Source organism: Orbicella franksi, chromosome 9 (assembly GCF_964199315.1).
Source record: "Orbicella franksi chromosome 9, jaOrbFran1.1, whole genome shotgun sequence".
In the NCBI taxonomy this organism is placed as follows: domain Eukaryota; kingdom Metazoa; phylum Cnidaria; class Anthozoa; order Scleractinia; family Merulinidae; genus Orbicella; species Orbicella franksi.
The window spans coordinates 6,836,944-6,849,800 of record NC_138153.1 but is presented as its reverse complement, the minus strand read 5'-3'; the positions used below and the strand labels follow the sequence as shown (position 1 = coordinate 6,849,800).

The 12,857-nt window shown below is 38.5% G+C and overlaps 1 pseudogene; it reads left to right on the top strand.

Moving 5' to 3' along the window:
- LOC145497507 (uncharacterized) overlaps window positions 1–11,429 on the top strand; it is a 131,643-nt pseudogene extending 120,214 nt beyond the window's left edge.
- The last annotated feature ends 1,428 nt before the right edge of the window (window positions 11,430–12,857 follow it).

Sequence of the window (12,857 nt, the reverse complement as noted above, 5' to 3'; positions counted from 1 at the left end):
ACCTATGGAGGACACTTGACCTTACACTATTTGGGAGAGTACTAATCATAAAATCTCTGGCACTCTCTCAACTCGTTTACTCAGCATCAAATCTCAATGTACCTCAAGAAACAATACCAATAATCAAAACAAAACTGTTTAGATTTCTATGGAAAAACAAAAAAGACAAAATAAAAAGAGAAGGGCTCTATCAAGATCGAGATAAAGGGGGTATACGTGTGATCGATGTAGAAACTATGATAAAGGCACTGAGGCTAGTTTGGATTCCGAGACTTTTCGCACCGGGAAGAAAAAACTGGAAAACTGTTCCAGACCATTTTCTAGGAAAATACGGCGGTCTGAGCTTTCTTTTAAGATGTAACTACGACACAAAATATATCGACGGTTTGCCATCATTTTATAAAGACATTTTAAAGTTTTTTAATGAATTGAAAACCTTGTATAACTATGACAGAGGGCAGGATATGATCGTATCCAAGAACAAAGAAATCCTCTTTGGAGGGAAGCCCATTTTCATCAGTGAATGGCTTAACAACAACATTCTTTTTATATTCTTTTATCAAGAATTTAAAAACAAATTCACTTGCAAAATAAACTTTCTCCAATTTTATCAAGTTGTAAGTGCGATACCGAAGCATCTAGCCACAAAAGCGAAAAACACGTTACCACCAGAAAGCGAACCATACATCGAGAACAACCCCCTTTTCCAACCAGACGACTTGACACAAATTAACTTAGTCAAAGCCAAAACTAGGGACTTCTATTGTTTAATTAACAAAAAAATTCACACGAGGTGTCAAACTGGCCCAACGAAATGGAATCAAACCATGCAGTTGGATGGGGAGACATGGAAAAAAATATTTTCCTCGCTGAAAAACATTTGTAAGGAAACAAAATTAAAAGAATTTCAATTCAAACTTATCCATAGAATTGTTGTAACAAAAAAGGAACTTTTTAGATACGGAATCAAAACGGATGATGAATGCCTCTATTGCGTTGAACATGATTCAATTGATCACACATTTAATGATTGCGAATTTGTTAAGAGCTTTGTTAAAAACGTCATCGACTGGTTTAATGCTGTCAATAATTCGAATTTTAGTCCAACAATAGAAGAAAAACTATTTGGCATCATGCCCGGCCCATACGATAAAACATTATTAAAGAAATTTAATTATACGATCTTGTTTATGAGATTCTACATCTACACTTGTAAGATGCAAAACAAAGCTATTCACCTCTCCACTTTCGTTGATAAAGTGTTAACCAAATACAGAATAGAACATCTTTCTTAATAATTAAATAGGAAAAAACACCCCTCCTCCAAAGCATTATAAGTGACATGCACTTGTATACACACCTATTCCACTTAAATATTATAATTGGCACTAGTAACAATGTAAATACTGTACTTGTAAACACATGCAGATAACAAATATAAAAAAAAAAAATCTACTTTAAGCGACAAGTCAACCAGCCCATAAAGGCCGCTGAGAACTATGGGAATGCTGCTAGCACCTATAAATTGTGGGACGGTTTTGGAACAAGCAATTCTTTCTCCTACCAGCTACTGATTTGTGATGATCCTTTCTACTCTGGCTTCCTCGTTTCCGGTTACACGGAGTGTTACAAGCAGTGTAACAATTGGTGTGCGGATTATTCGTCCCCGTACTTCCGTACAGCATCCAATGATTCCAAATACGAGGGCGTGGCCTTTAACACCAATGGTGCTTATTCACTGAATAACAGCCTTATTAGTGTCGGTCTGCGCTAAGTGTTGTTGTTTTTGATGTTTTTTTTGTGATTTTTTTTTCTGGAGTGGTTGGGGTTTTTGTCTTTCTTTGTTTGGATTTTTATTCATTTTTTGGTTTGTTTTAGTCGGTTTATTGTTGTATTATTGTTTGTTTTTGTTTGTTTATTTGGGGGCATGTTTTGGTTTTTGTGTTTTGTTTTTTTTTTTGTTTATTCTTGTTCTTGTTTTTTTATTGTTGTTATTGTTTTTGGTTTGTTTTTTATTGTTTGTGTTCTTGTCCACAACCTTGAAAAGTCTTTTGTTTTGCTCTAATACGCTACGCATGAATTACGTAACCAAAACTTTCCTCAGTCCGAAGTAAACAAGTAGAGAGTTTCAGTTAATAGGTTAGAAAAGCATGTCATAATTCGAAAAGTGTAGGGCAGCTAGTCCTGGCCTGTTCACATTTATTAATGGGTTGAGTGTGTAGGGTAAGATCATAACTAGATTTCTAGCATCGCTAGTGGAAGTAATGTAACATGCTACCCTGGGTATTGTTATTTATGACAGGGTTATAAGATACGGGCAATCGCTTTGGCCTTCCCCAAGCCTAAAACCAGGCGAAAAATAAAAGAGGACAGCATCAAGCCCAAATTACTCATAAAGTGATGGGTGGGTCGCCAACCTTTTGGCTTTCGCGGCCTCGAGCAGAGTGATAGCACAGAACAAGTGTAAAGTCTTATACCGTCATTTGCATAATTCCCAGGGTATCAGTTACCAATGCAGATTGAGTTTGCATGGTAGTAATAGTTACAAAGTATGATTATTTAAGAAATAATAAACATGTACCGTGTTTCTATCGAGTTACAGAAACACGAGTGGAAGTTTGGGAGAACGAGGAATGCTGTGGGAACACGATCCGCAGGCGAGTGTTTCCACAGCTTTTTCGGGTTCTCCCAAACTTTCGCGAGTGTTTCTATAACACGATAGAAACACGAAAAACATGTTTTCTATTTCTTTTAGCAAACACTGCGACGAAAAAAAGAAAAATAGCTTGTTTACTTCGATCATCAAAATGTAAATTCTCTTTGCTCGCGCCATCATTACGTCAACAGTTCGTGCTAGTTCTGTGTTTCCACTGACTTATAGAAACACGATTTTTAACCAATCAGCGCGCGTATTTTCATAGGGCTGTTTTCTAGAAACAAATAGTCAATGGGTGGTGGACGCAGTTGTAACTGTAAACTATAGACACCCGCTGGCGATGTAGCCAAGGAAAGAGCCATCGACATAAAGTATATTTGCTGTAGTGTATATAAGCTTAAGTTGGCTTTTATCTCTATGTGAAAAAGTAGCGGTCTGGTGCATTTTAATTCGGTATTGCGTATATATCCATACATCCAGGTACGATAGTGATGAACCCCAAGGTCCGATTGAGATAATAAGATCTTGTTAACTATAGCAGCGTCCGTACTACGCCGGACGAATTTGAAAACGCAGCTTTGTTTCTGCGGTTACGCCTACTGTCCACACTAATCCGTTACGAAAACGGAGCTCGAGCTTTTCCAAAACGCTCCTCAAACCGGATGAATCCGAAAATGCCGGCTTTTCGTTACCGTGTGGACGGAAAACATTTTATAACGGAGCTTTCTGATCGAAAACGATGTAGTCACGAAAACCATGTGATTTCGATTCCCCTGCCGAGTTTTCCTTAACCACAAATCCAAAATGGCCGGTGATTGTTGCGTTTTTAAGGAAGGAAGGAAGGAAGGCAAATATTTGATGCATTTTTAGAGTGAAATCTCCATTTTGAAATTTCTCCGGCGTAGTGTGGACTGGACCTAAAACGCGGTGAAAAAACGATACCCAATGTTTGTTAGGGTGGACAGAGTGTATGTTTTGAGTATCCCTGAGCCTGTTTGAAGTCGTCACGCATTCGTTCACGCGTGACTAGCATAAAGAGGAATAAAACACAAATAGCGGTGATAAGCATCACCGCTATTTGTGTTTTATTCCTCGTTAAACTACGATGGCCCAAGAACAAAAGTCTATAGCATAAAGAGTGTCAACGTAAGATGCAAATAGTGTTCCAATGTTGATGCTTTGATCTTCCAGCCAGAGTTATTTCTAAGGTAAGTTGGTTTTTTACAGTGCTACCTGGCCCAACTTTGCATTCCATTCGCAAATGCAAAGTTGAGGTGTGGAACGTACTACCTTAATAGGTTCGAATGTCGTGGAATGTGCGCGCATGTCGTAGAGACTGATGTAAAAGATTTTTTCGTAGGACATTGTGACTTTGATTTTAGCTTTCAATGGTGTATATATTCAACAAGGTTCGTATTTAATATAGGTGATCTGTCTTGTATGGGGTTCAAACCATAGACCACTTTTATAATATTATTACCATCGTTATTGTTGTTATCATTATTATTGCTGTTATCATCTCATTTTTTCCCGCTATTTATAAATAAGAAATATTAGCCATTAAAATGTAATAAATCAATCAATCAATCAATCAATCAATCTATCTATCAAGGAATCAAGGAATCAATGAAACGAGCGAAAGAAAACCGAGGGGATCTGGGAGTGAAACCGACCTCCTTCCCGAGGAAAAATCTCTGGGAAGGACTTTCCCTAGAACAGGTCATTTTGCCTTCACTACACTACCGCACACATGCAAAGGTCGAGGCATGGGCGCGTTGGTCAGCCAGGACCAAGATATGTTTTAATTGAGACAAAAAGCTTACAACAAAGAACATAAGAGATGCATGAAATAATATCCTACATGCCCCCGAAGCCGGTCACGTAAACCCCAAAATTTTGTATTGCAAAAACCTGTTATTAGGAAAATTAAGGACCGTGTACTCCCGACCAAATGCAGTGGCGCTACTTTTGGGGCCTTAAGGTTGATATATAAACAACAGAATGAAAGATAAATCAGATAACGCTATTTAGGCAATAAAAATAAACTTTAAGTTCGCAGTGTTTTGCTTGATTTTCAATTGTTTATTGAAAAACCTGTTTTTGAGTGTGTTTTTGCTCATCCTGTGATATCATTTTATCCTAGTTGGTTAAAAACAGTATGGATCGCCTCTCTGTGATATACAAGTTGCTATGAAATGGTACTTAAGTGTAATGGGCACATGCGCCAGCTGACTGTGTCCCTTTAAGGCATTTAAAAAGGTGATGATCATAAATATGCATACCGTCCACACTAATCCGTCACGAAACGGAACTTTTCGGAATTTGAAAACGCCGGCTTTTCGTTTTCGTGTGGTTGGAAAACATTTTGATAACGGAGCTTTTCGAAAACGATGCTCAGTCACAATAATCATGTGATTTCCGAGACAGCATTTTCCTCAAACACAAATCCAAAAGGACTGTTGATTGTTGCGTTTTCAAATTCCTCCGGCGTAGTCTGGACAGAACACATTTGATGCGTTTCCAGAGTAAAACCTCAGTTTTCAAATTCCCTCAGCGTAGTGTGGACGGGGCCTAAAGGGAGGGAGGGAGGAGTGGGGTGATCTCCGCGTTCGGCTCGCTCCGTCGGAAACCTTTTGACTAGCTAATAAAATGGTGTCTGCTTACACGATTTGAAATAGGCATTGTAAAAACAAACAAATTCCTGAGGTCAAGTGACCTCGTGTATTTACATCGATCCGCACAACAGGCAATTACGGAAAGCACGCTCACTAGCTTTGCTGCTAAAACCGATTTTAGAGTTGAACTGATCGTGCCAAGATGACTTCCGAGATTCCGATGTTTAGAAATATACATCAATGCAGGTTAATTTCTAGACTGTCAGCCCCACGAAAAAGGCGCCAAAATAAAAATAGATTTTCGCAGGTTCTCGCTCCCATATTTTGCGCGCGGGTCATTTGTGAGAAAAAATGTTGCAAATCAACGCGACAATAACAATTTACGACAATTATAACGTACGCCAATTAACTGTCGTTATAATTCAGGACAGGTTGTAAAGTTGAAGGTAACTGCTGTTACAATGTCAGATTTACAATACAATTCGACTTTTATTAAAATTTGTAACAGCTATTGTAATTTTACGACATATTACTGACATTACACGCGTTTCTGTTGTATCAGGATTGTGTCTTCATTATTCCTCTTTCTTTATCTTTTAGAAAAAACTTTCGTTGAAGCTCTCATAAGACTCCGCGCTGACTTTTACTCCTACCAGCAGTTTATCTGTGAGACTTTTCCATATGTCTGTTACAAGAAGTTGAACTCAACAGCAAGGAGCACTGAGATGATCTACCAGAAAATAACAACAAACGTCTGATAAAACGTATACATTGACGTTTTTTCAGAACTTTAGCAATGACTAATGAAAAAAAAACAACGAATAATTGATTCGGCTTTCGCAAAACCGATGTAAGAAAACAGGTGCTGTAAAACAAAATCGTACGTACGTAAATTTTCGGCGAAATGTCAAAGTTATCGATCCTCTTGGCTTACGGCATCCTGCTATCTGTCTTGTCCAGTCTTAGTCGACCCTTAGTGCACAAACTCTATTCCAATAAAAATGTTGAAATTATTGCTCGACTTTCAAAGAGACTGGGGTTCAGTGTTTTTCCTATTGTCCCATTTCCAGTAGGGGCTTAAAGGGTTTCCTGGATTAGTGCGTAATGAACTTTAAGGCCTCGGCCGTAACGGTATACATAGCACTGCTCATAAAAGCTATATGCGACAAATTTCAAGATAACTTTGCAACAACTTACAACTTGTTCAGTAATAGCGCGGGAAAAACAAGAGATAAGTTCCAAACGCATACTTGGTGATGGTTCCTTTCAAAACATGTTTTCACTAGCACCTGCTTAAAAGGACGCAGATTTTTTTTTTTTTTTTAACAAAAAGAAATAACTGTACTTTTACGATTACCCAGATTTGGAACTTTTCCAAATAGAATCTACATTCTTGTTTAGAAATTTAAGAGAAAAGCAGAATATTAGAAGTTCACTTTTTCACAAGTAAATGCTGCCATCCTAAACTAAAATGTTTCTTTAGTCTTCACAAAACTTTTTCGTATAAATTAACACAATGGCGAGGCATTGATAAAAGATTTCTAGCCAATGTAGACACTAGCGGTTTGCATGATGTTGGTGCGCCTAATAACTTACATTACTACTTACCGTCCGAAATTTTTATCCGTCCGAACTATTTACAGTACGGTGTAAGACCTCCAAAGCTCTTAGTTTCCTTCATGGCATGGAGCGAACTCTTCAGTGTTGTGACACTGGTCCAGATATACGTATATAAGAATTTGTGTTATTTTCTCGTCGGTGTGTCTCTTAACTTTGCGGTGATAAAACGAACCAATTTTAATAACTATTATTTACAAGCCTTCAGCCTATCCGTGCGTGTGCAGTGGCTTCTTTAATTACCCGCTGAAATACTTTCCAAAACAAATAAATAAGACAAGCCGCTCGAGAGAAGCAATTCGGGTTTATTTTAAGACCTTAAAACAAGGATTTCTATCGTTAAATTCGTGCCCCTGAACTACACATGACAATACGCTTCACTTCTTAGTTAGAGAGAGGATTTTTATTTTTGTTTTCTTTGCAAACCTGTTTCTCCAAGGAATAACTGAAGTTTACGTTGACGACACAAAAAGCTTGCAGCGAGATTTCAGGAACGGTGTCTTTTATGCCAACTTTGCTGTGCACAAATTTCGATATCTGAACATAACTGTATCGTGGTCAGCTTCGGTGAAAGGGCTTCGAGAGTGCGGTAAATTTTGTGTCGATCACTCATCGTGTTTCTCGGTTAATGTGGCTGCCTTTCGTGATGGGAATGGCTGGATTTTGTGTGAACTGTTACCTAGTGATAGATACAACAATTCCAACATGTTCATTGGCAGCGCGATGTTCCATCACTTGAGTATCAAGGTAAGTGTAGTTGGACCCCGAAAATTCAAATTCGGTTATTTGGAATTCTCCGTTATTTCGAACTCCAAACCATTCCTCCTGGATTTGTCCTTCCGTCATTTACTATCGGATATTTCGAACTCCCGCTATTTCGAACTATTTTTCGTTTCCCCTGAGAGTTCAACTGTAAAAAAATACTGTACTACGGTTTCTCGGTAACTGTTATGTCGTTTTGAATACAGAATTGTCATCGCCAAAAAAGGAACAATTTTTTGTTTATTACAAGATCACTATACAGTAAAATACGATATTCGGTCGTATGCCTTGGCCACAGTCGTGTTCTCGTAAAGTGTCACAAATAATTGAAACAGATTTTATATTAAGACTGAATCGATATGTGACACGCATTCTCTACAGCAAAGACTTTAAGACTTGGCTTTAAATTCTCCGCACGGAATCACTAATTGACCATTTCTAATTTTTTACAATAATCTTGAACTTAGTATGAGCAACATTAAAATTTTCTCTTTCAAATTAAGACGTGTAGTTAGAATATCACTGGGTATTTATATATAAGTCAAACGATTCGCGCGTTTTGATTGGTTGTTACTTATGATCTATCGGGGGACAGACGTATAGTGACGTCAATAACATTAACTCTACTTTTTGGTTTCTTTATATAAAACAGATAGCTCTGGGGGGCCGGGACGGGGGTTGCTCGTCGGAAATTTTGAAAAGGCCATCTAAGAGAAGGTACCAAGATCTTGCATTGTGAGCGTGAATTGAAATTTTTTTCTCTCCTCAGAGGTACCAATTCAAAAAAAACGAACATTATCTCATGCCATATGTTTTTTTTCGGCGCAATACCCCAAAAGGTACCACAAAAGCTCCGGCTGTGAACTATTTGAGGGTGAACACGCAATGAGGAACCAAAACCGCTTTTTCTAACCTCTAAAAGGTACGACAAGCCCCCGTGATTTTTATATGGGAGTGCCCCCCCCCCCCCCCCCGAGCCTGGTTTTCAGTATGAAAGAAGCGCAAGCACAAACATAAGCAAAAAGGTGGTGATCAGTAAATCAAAAGTTTGAAAAAATTAGCAAACTTACAAATCTGAATTAACGTACGTCTAAATCACAGCATGTACTCAGTGTCACTGTTGACAATTATTTTCTTTGGTGAAAACAGAGTCCTTGCTCCAGCATTCCCTGTATGAACAGTGCAACTTGTGTGGCCAAGTACGAAGATGGTGATTATCAGTGCGCCTGCCCTCTTGGATTTCATGGAAAGCACTGTGAAATACTAGGTAATTTATGACATGTTTTTTTTTCCTTCATAATTATGACGTATAATCGTTTGTTTCACAATCTGGTCACTTGTGATGCAGCCACACGATGTGGTCGACCACTCACGAGGTACTTGCAATCTGCATTGTGAGAAAGATTTAAACAAATAGATTCCATGTTGCCATGCGTCTGTTCAGTAATTGATCACAGATGAAGTCAAAATATGGTAAGAACAAAATAGTGGTCCATGAGGTGATAGCCGAGTGTGTGTTTGAAGTTCTTACCACGTTTTTAAGTATTCTGTGGTCTATTACTGAACAGACGCACGGCAACATGGAATCTATTTATTTTGTACAATAAAGGAACAAAAAATGTTACTGGCGTCATTCATACATCCTCCTTACAAATGATCATAAGTAACGACCAATGAAAATGCGAGAATAATTTGACTTGTTATATAAATTATTTGACCGCCATGAACAACCATAACACAAGTAGAAACAAAAACTTGGAGATCAGGGGTCGAGGGATTGTTCAACATGTGTAAAATAATTTCCTGTGTAACCAGGTCCAGCGGTTGACTGTCGGCAGATCAAGAGCCGGGGTATTTATCAAGATGGAATGTATTGGTTGGACCCGGATGCAGGAAGCCATTCAAACGCATTGCATTTCTAGCCTACTGTGACATGACGTCATACAATGGAGGATGGACCATGTCTTACACTACTGATGAATATGTCAAACCCAAGACTGAAGTCACATACAGCGCTCAGTTTCCTTATGGAAGTGACGGCTACAGGACCAACTGCAACAACATTCCAGTAAGTTGACTGATCATACATTAGTCAATCATGGAGAAAAGGCAATCCTCAATGGGGAAAAAAGATGGCGGCTCTATATTTTACCACAATACCTATCGAAGCGAACACAGCCCATTAGGCAGAAGGCAAACTATATTTTGTCAGAATTCGTTCCTGTATTAACCACATTGAAGCTTTTAGAACCTTCCTGTAAGTTTTAATGGGCATTGTTATGGTGTTTGCGCGCTACGACTTATGGGTACTTGTACCAGTCGCCATCTTTTTTCCTACACGGAGGATTACTTTTTAAAATAATGGAAAACCAGGCAAGAGACTATCACCAATGCTTCAAAATATGACTTTCTACCCTGATTTACTGAGTAGCACTGGACCGTCGGTCCATGGCGTCGTTGTTAACCAAGACTTTCTGTAATTAATGTCGATGTCATATTTCCTCCGGCTGAGGCCTAGACCTGGTAATAATTATTAGATAAAATTTGATCCAAATAAGGTGATTTGAACAGTTTTCAATTGACGGTCGTGAGACCAAATCAAAGGTAACCACTCTGGCCAATCAACACAGAAGACAATCCAGTGAACCAATCAAGACTTCAAAGAGATACAATGTAGTTGTCGCATGACGCGGAAAACGTGTGCGAGCGAGAAACGCTGGATTTTCGTTTTACCGCTAATTTGATGATCGACACGAATTTTTAAAGACAACCTCTCAGCATAGCAATGCAAAATGTTCTAGTCTACGGTGGTTGGCGTTATTTTTTGGTGGAAAAAATGATTATCGCTCAAGTGGCCTCGACCATTTACAAACGGAAAAATTGTAGCTGTCAGATTGGGGAACCAATACCACGAGATTTTATCAGTGAAAATGTAATTTGTGGTAAAATTTCTATTTTATCGAAACGGAACAGAGAACTGGGTACGAGCGTAGTACGCGAAAGCTCATGGCTAGTCGGTTTGTAAAAAGAGACTGTTGAGAAAGTTGTGACATTCTAGGGTCGGCCTTGCCACTAGCACTTTCGGATAAGGTTTATTTTTTGTTCTAGTGTTGTGTAAATAGCGTTATCTAATTTATCTTCGATTTTATTGTGAGTGGCACCACTGCATTTGGTCGGGGGTACACGGACCCTATTTTTCCTAATAAGAGGTAGAATGTCATTTGATGAATCTTTTATCCACTTTGTTGTAATCTTATTGTGTCGATTAAAACATATCTTGGTCCTGGCTGACCAACGCGCCTATGCCTCATAACCTTTGAGTGTGTTCGGTTTTGTCATGAAGGCAAAATAGAAAATTGTTTATCCCATAACTCATCTACGACCAAAAAGTTATGTTTCCGTTTTATCAGTTCACAGAAATCTTCTTCATCGATCACCAAACTGGAAACAAAGCCTACTTCAAGCGAAGAGTCAACCAGCCCATAACGGCCGCTGGGAACTATGGGAAGACTGCTGGTACCTATGGATTGTGAGACGGCGTGGGTGCAAACAACGCCTACTCCTACCAGCTGCTTATCTGCGATACTTCTTTCTATGCTGGCTTCTTCGTTTCTGGTTACACGAGTAGCTGTTACAAGCAGTGTAATTCTTGGTGTAATGATCGTACCACGCCTTACTTCCGTACAGCGACAACTCAATCCAACTTTAAAGGTGTAGCCTTTAACAACAATGGTGCTACTGCCCTCGACAATAGGCTTATTAGTGTTGGTCTGCGTTGAGATAGCACTATAACTGGTTTTATCATTAATTAGCATATGATTGATGGTTCTTTACCAATTAATCTCGGGCTCTCTTCATGCCTAAATAATATGGCCAAAAAAAAAAACATTCTCGGGAAGATTGGAACAACAAGTAAACATAAATGAATCGCACAAAAATATTGCACTCGTCAGTTGATTCGAGGAGGAGTACAACTAGTTGTCCCTTCGATCAGAAATGATTTTGAGTCAAAAAGTAGTCATCTGTACGTTGGAGGAAGTGGCGACAAAGATGTTGGAATATTTTCAATTTCAAGCTTAAGAAGACGTGTAAGGAAAGTACTCAAGATTTTTTGGACGAGCACCCACTCTAACGAAAACCTTACCACAGGACAACTAGCACCACATGGCGACGGAAAGGACACATCAACGGTCCTGAATGCGTATATACACCCCAGGGTTGCCAGGAGATGGACTGCTGCGGGGAAGAGTGAAGGACTTACACTACGGTGTGCGCATCTTGAAAAGTTTAGCCTAACTTTTTTAAGTTCGTCGTTTGTAATCCGAGTCAATCTTCTCCATTCTCAGCCATCCTTGTTCCATAATGGTAGATTATCATCTCTTTAGTGTTCTTCTATCTTAGCAAACTACTATTTTAAGGTTTTCTTCAATTTAAAGGTAATTTTGTATGTTCCCAAAATAACTTCAAATTGCATTGCCTTTCGCTCCCTCGAAAAGTTGTTGATAAGGACTAAAGCCACGCTTGGTCATCTCGAGGACAAAATGGCATATCTTCTTTTCTTATTTTCGAAAAAAATAATTAACATAGCTTTCTGGGTAATGTGTATTAAGCTTTGGAGTTTCGAGTATATTAATTTAATTAAAAGCCCGCAAATGTGTGTCCTGTTCGTTGTGAACTCAACGGAGGTTCTCTCGTTGCATTCAATATCTTTTCTAGTGCGCCAATTTGTAAAAAGGTGCAAACTGCCAAATTTGTTTAAGAAAACAAAGGTTTGAAGCATTTACAAGTTATATAACTTGTTATATCTTTCACGAAATCTACTTTCCTGTCGAAATGGGTTCGGAATTTATTACATTTTAGGTGAGCAGTTGTATAGACCTTTTTCATAAATGGCTGCCAATTATAAATTATTTTGTAAGTATTAAAACTAACCTGACTAACCTCGTTTTTGAGTGGATAATTCAAACTAGTGAGGCTAATTTAAATGCAAACAAAAGAATTTTAAATTGGCAGCCATTTATGAAAAAGGTCTAGAGGGCAAACAAACTATTTTGAGAAGCTATAATATTTTGAACGAATTGAACATTCCCAGGGCCGGCTTTTCTGGCGGAGTGCTTTCATCTCCAGACTTAAATTATTGCTCGATTTTCTGAACAACTTAACTAAGAGGGGGTCTACCTTCATTACTAATTTAACATTTTCTTTCT